Raw genomic sequence first — 6,745 nt, forward strand, 5'->3', positions numbered from 1 at the left:
GCTTTCTCCATTCCAATGTAATACTAGGGATGGTTGGTTTTTATACTTCCCATTCATTTTTCCTATTTTATTCCATATTATTTTTGTGTTTGTTGTTCTATTTATAGAGGAAGTAAACTGGATCCAGGAAGTTTTTCTGGCTTGTTTCCGTGTATACCTAGCTAGTGCTCGTGCTTGCTTAAATTTTATCAGATTATCCGTTGTAGGATATCTCCGGAACTTATTCCAAGCTTTGTTTTGTTGTCTTCTTGTTTCCATGCAATCTTCGTCCCACCAGGATTTTGGGTGCAACGGAAAACGGGTTGAGGTTGTGGGTATTGTTTGTTCGGCAGCTTGTATTAAGGTATCTGTGACGTGCTTTAGAGCATCATCGACCGATGTTTCTTGGATGATTTGTGGATTAAATATTGCCAGTTCTCTAAATTTTTCCCAGTTACCTTTTTCTATTTTCCAGCGGGGTGGTCTGTTTGGATGGCAAGGAGGGTTTCTGGTCAGTATGGTGATTACTGGGTAGTGGTCGCTGCTGTATGGGTTTTCTGTTACTTGCCACTTTAATTCTGGTAGAAGGGAAGACGTGCATATAGTTAGATCTACTGCTGAGGTTGTACGACTAGGAAAGTGAAAATACGTATGTTTGCCATTATTGAGTAGAGAAAGGTTATAATGGTCTATTATTCTTTCTATTATCCGTCCTCGTCTGTTGATATCAGTGTTTCCCCACAGTTGACTATGCCCATTCATGTCTCCCATTATACAGAAAGGTGATGGGAGTTGGGAGATTAGTTGGTCTATTTCCTCAAATGGTATATCTGGTCTTGGTGGAAGGTACACTGAACAGATGGTTACCCTAAATTACAGTGTAATTCTTACCGCTCTCGCTTCTATATTGCTGTTTAAAGGTATGTGTTCGGTTGGGATGTGGTTATGGACTGAGATGGCTACTCCTCCATGTGTTGACCTTTCTCTTAATCTGTCTTTCCTATACATTCTATAATTTTTCACTGAAAGGGTGTCTTATTGTCTAAGGTATGTCTCTTGTAGACAAAAGCATATTGGCGTATGTTGTGTTATTAAATACTGGACATCGTCGTAATTGGCACGTAGTCCTCTACAGTTCCACTGGATGAACTGATCCATTATTTGGTTTTTCTAGGGCTTCCGGGTTGCTTCCGAAATGGAGCATTCTTCTGCTTTGTCTTATCTTTTTTAGGATAGTTTGGCCGGTCCATGTCCATATCTTCTTCTGTGAAAATTTCTAATACTGGTTCTTCCGTTGTGTTTATTTTTCCTATTTCCATCTGTTCGGTTTCTTTGGTGTTTATAAGTTTAGGTCGGTTTTCATTGTGATGCTGATTTCTGGATATCTGTTCTGTGTGAAGAGAAATTGAGGTATTCACTGTTTTCTCCTGTTTCTGTGCCTTCAATCCAGTAGATGATTCTTTTGGCATCATGGAAATTTCGGTTTGAACCTCTACTGATTTATATTGGATTACTGCTTGTGCATATGTTGGCTTGTTTGTAGGCCGTGGCTGTATTATTCTCCTTGCTTCTTGGTACGTTGTGTTGTGTTCTGTTTTGTATTTCTGAATTAATTTCTCTTGTTTCCATTTTTCACACATTTTTGAGTAGGCTGGGTGTTTCCCTTTACAGTTTGTACATTTCAAGATGTTGGCAGAGCAAACTGTAGTCTCGTGTTCTTTAGAATCACATTTTGCACAGGTTGCTGAGTTTCTGCATGCCATTTGTGAATGTCCAAATTTCTGACATTTGTAACAACGCAGTGGATTTGGTATATATTGTCGTACTTGGCAGTTCAGATATCCTGCTTTGATTGTTGCTGGAGGTTTTGGAGTATTAAATGTTATGATAAGGGTTCTTGTTGGAATTATATTTCCATCCCTTCGGATATTAATTCTCTTCACTCCTGTAACTCCTTGGCTTCTTAATTCTTCTGTGAGCTCTTCCTCTGACACATTTAAGAGGTCCCACTCTGAGATCACCCCCTCTGGAAGAATTCAGTGTGTTGTGTGGTGTTACAACTACTGGCATTCTTCCAAAAATTGTTGTTGAAAGTAATTTCTGGGAGTGTTTGGGATTTTCTGTTTCCACTAGTATGTCTCCAGATCTCAGCCGTCGAACTGACTTGGGAGATCCTACTAGACCCTCTAATGTTTTCTGAATAACAAAAGGAGACATTCGTCCTAATGTCTGATCTCCTGTCGCATGTATGACAATGAATGTTGGTATTTTTGGTGGGTCCATATCTGTCTTCTGTCTCTTTGATTTGGTGTTTTCTGTTTCACTACTTGGTAGAGCTTTCTCTTCAAGCCCTATAGTACTAGTAGTTATTTTACTACTCATTGTTTGCTCTTTTGGCCCTGGGAGTGTTACTTTCCTCTCCCAGGTTACCAGCCCCGCCACGTGGAGGCAAGAGCAGTGCCTCTTAGTGACCAACTGGCTGTGTAAGTTAGATTAGTAAAAGTGAGTATAAGAGAAAAAATAAGAAAGGTGAGTTTCCTTTCTGTGCCTTCACTTACTGACTGTAAGATAAAGAGCTGTTTCACAAAAAATAAAGGGAATTTAACGATGAAAATTAAAGAAACTTGTATATTTTTTAGAACTCTCTATATATCGCTGGGAATCGCTTAGTCACTAATAAATCGCTTGGCACCTGGGGCCCAGTGCATTCTTATGATAACAACTCGTTTATGTGCAAATAGACCAAGCCTCTAATCGCTTTTTTGAACCTGTTTAACTATTTCTAAAAATTCGAGCCTCACATTCGATTTAGTAAAGAAAAAAACAAGGAACAAATTAATGAAATTTCACTACAAATTGGTGAATAGATAACAAAACTTCGTATATAATTCTCCAATTCCTCTACTTTCGACTTCCAAATTCCCTGATAATACAATGACATTCAAAATTAGATGTAAAATTAGAAAAGAAAAGGATTATGAATGAAATTTTAATTAAATGGCAGGAAAATTGGGATATGTCTGATAAAGGAGGGCAGACCTATGAGTTCATTCCAAGCGTAGAAATTGTGGATATGAAGAAGAAACCATGGCTACAGTTTGGACTGAACTCAATGTTCCTATTGACTGGACATGGACTCGCCTTGAGGCTTAATCAGTTGGGGCTAGTGGACAGTGGACTTTGTCATTGTGGTAGTCCAGAGACATCATTACATATTATGTTCGAATGTATAACATATGTTGGTTTGAGGCATGAATTAGAGATGTCTCTTGGAAGTCTGGAGAGAGGTGGTCTGTGGATCATGTTTATGAATAAGTGTCTCTTCTGGTATTCTAATAAATTGGTAGTTGCGGTATTTAACAGAAGGGAAAGGATACGGGAAGATAGTAGAGGCCCGCCTCCTCGTGGCAGGGACCGGAACTCCCATAATTAAGATAAATGGATTAATCAAGATTAATCTTTCTTACGGGAGGCCAAGTGGCCGATTTAAAGTTTTTAATTTAAATTGAGTTGATTTGTGTTATATTATTTTAAATTAACAAAATATTTTAAATTAGACTAGCAAAAAATTACCATTTTCATGACATCAACCATGGATGGACTTCGGTCCAGGGAATGGTAGTCTGAAAACGGGAACTTAATGGAATGTACTTTTAACTAATAATTTCACCTGTGCATCTTTCCACTCCTTTGGAAAAGCACCCGCTCTAAAACATTTATTATACAGATCTACGAATATCTGTGGAGTCAACGAAAACGCCTTCTTCAACACGGATACCTCTATCTTATCTAGGCCCGGTGACTTGCCATCCCTTGCATGGTCCACAGCACGACTTACTTCTTCAAGCGTAAAATTGCTTTCTTCATTACAATATGAGTATTGCATATTATCCAATGGAATTTTTTCTGCATCGGTGTATCTTTCTCTCCATCTAGTCTTGGAAAAAGATCGTCAAGTATCCTGTTCGCTGTGTCTTTCCAATTTAATGTTTGATTGCCCTCAACTCCTACAGTAGTTGTGATATCTGCTAAGTTTTTCTTGGAGGTTAGTAATTTATAAACAGTTCCCCATGGATCTCTGGCTCTTTGCTCTTCGACATACAATTTCCACTGGTTATTCTTGGATTCATTTGTGGCTTTCAGACATTCTCGCGAGGATTCATTTGTGGCTTTCAGAGGAATTTATTAACCTCTTTCCTTAAATTCGTTAATCTCGTAGACCACCAAAAAACCGGTCTGCTTGCTATACACATCTTTTTCATGCTAGCATTACACGACTGTACTAACGCATCTGTTAATTCTTTAACATAATCATCCATTTCTAATTCTAGCCAGTCTACTCTATTAACTAGATCTATATATTTATCTCTAAATCTTGACCATGTAGCAGTTTTCACAGAAAACCGATCTAAATGATTCCAATTTCTAATTTGATATTGATATCTTATTGTAAATAAGATTGCGTTGTGGTCACTAGTGGTGTACTCCTCCACAACTTTCCAGTTTTCGATCTTGTTCCTTGCAGCCCCATTTGCGCGAGTTAAATCTATATAGGATTGGCCATGTACCGTATCACACGTTGGTGGATGTACTATAACATTGAACACCTCCAGTCTGGAAGTTACAATAAATTCCTCAAGTAGTAAGCCTCTATCATCAGAATTTAATCCACCCCGGAGTGGAGAATTGGAATTAGAGTCGAGTGCAATGATAACACCCTCAGATCCCAGCACTCTTTTTACTTTTTCCAAGTATTCAATTTCTTGTTCGGTGTTACCAGAGTGCTGACAATACAATGTCACGAGATAGATCCTACCAAACCCACCATCGGCTCACAGCACACTGCATTCTTGTTACATTGTGTTAAAATCTTAGTCACCACTATGTCCTGTGCCCGAACTATAATGGCCGTGTTTGGCAGATCACCTTCGGACAACACCCTGTATCTTCGTGGATTACATCTCACTTGATCCTGGACTGCATAAGGCTCCAGTAGGAGTGCTACCGTAACATCGGCTCCTTCCATTAAAAAAATCACCTGTGAAGCCACCCTTTTGTCTTTGGGCATTTAATTGCAACCCCTTAATTTATTTTTCTCTTTTATATTTCCAACGCTTTGTTATATTTGGGACATTTTTTTACTTAGATCAACATGGCCCGCTTCCAATCGATTCCTTTCACAACTGCAACAAACAGGCTGCTTATCTTTGTTCATACAGTTTGTAAAGGTGTGTCCTACCTCTCCACAGTGTCCACAATACGTCTCTTTCTTACAAAATTTAGCTACATGGCCGTACATAAGAAATTAATAACATTGTGTTACCGGGAATATTTCTTTATATTTACAAGCAGACCAGCCAATTGAAAGCCTATTTGTAATTTTCACTCTTTTTCAAACACTTGCACTGAATTGGAATATCCACTTTTCTGTATCCAATCCCTTAGTTTTATTTACTGATAAAACTTCTATTTCATATAAACATTTTTTCTCATTCATCCCCATCTCTTTAAAGTTTTTTTGGCCACAGTTGTTTTGGTAAGTCTTCCTTCTTTATTCCTTTCTCCGCGTCAAAGACAACGACTCGGGGCAAGATCGATCCTGAGTCATTTCCGAAGTTCCAGTGAGCGACGATGATCGGCCCTTCACCGGAGTTCTGGCCCGTGTACGCCCAGAGAAGACCTCAATCTCCGTCATTTCTTGAACTTGTGTGAAAACCTCTTGGTTGATTTCATCACGTTCCTCCTCTGTCAACTCTGAAGCGGCTGATACCGCTTCATCTCCTATTGAATCCAATTCACTTGAGAACGACATAGTATAAATAAAACCTCAAAATATACAATTCAAAACGTGATGACCCACAATGGCAACAGGTTAACTCTTTAGAATATTTACAACTTGAGCAAAGAGCCGTTAATTCCCATGATTTAATCTTAAATGGAATATTAAAACTACTGAAATACTTCACCACCCAAATTTAACAGACGGTGATCCCAGGGGCAATTACCCAAGGGCACAGAAATGCTCAAACCAAAATTCCCAAAATCACCACTACAATCAAGTGCCCGTTTAGTCGAGCAGTTCACATCGCTCGCCCACCCCAAACGAGGTGGAAGTAGGAAGCCTATCAAGGCAACTCCAGAACAACATAAATAAAATTGAAACTATCAAAATTACTTGCTAAGTAGCGATCACTGCTAAGCACATCTTATACTCAAAAATACCCCAGAAAACGCCCTAGGACTTTCCCGAGGGACAGGGTCTATACTCTCGCGCCTTTTTCTCTTAACTGAATGCAGTTGCAGTGTTCACTCCGCCGGTGCTCGGGGTCAGTGGAGGGCATCGGCGTGAAAACTGCTTTCATCTCGACCGTTGACGATAGTGGAGTGAGTACTGCCACCATATTGTGTTAAGGGAAGACGCGTGAGTACTACTGCTGCACTCTGTCAGTAGATTTAAAAAGACAGAAATACTCACAGTTAATAAAACTATTTACGCCCTATTCTATTGAAATTCTCTAAAAATAAAAAAGGACACAGAAATATCCACTACAGAAAAAAAAACGGGCACGGAAATGCTATCACTGACTACAACACACACGGTTAACCTTATAAGCCATTAAAGGAAAAAAAAGAAAAGGGCACGGAAATGCTCCCACAAGCCCCAGCACACAGAAAGCCCTTCAGAAACTTGCCCTCTTATTCCATTTAACCTAAATCACGGTCGGCCAATTCTGCTGCCGGGGGGCTTCGCCATTCGTGAGCGGGC

This window comes from Mastigoproctus giganteus, unplaced genomic scaffold, assembly GCF_048544385.1.
Source record: "Mastigoproctus giganteus isolate SK-2022 unplaced genomic scaffold, ASM4854438v1 scaffold_20, whole genome shotgun sequence".
In the NCBI taxonomy this organism is placed as follows: Eukaryota; Metazoa; Arthropoda; class Arachnida; order Uropygi; family Thelyphonidae; genus Mastigoproctus; species Mastigoproctus giganteus.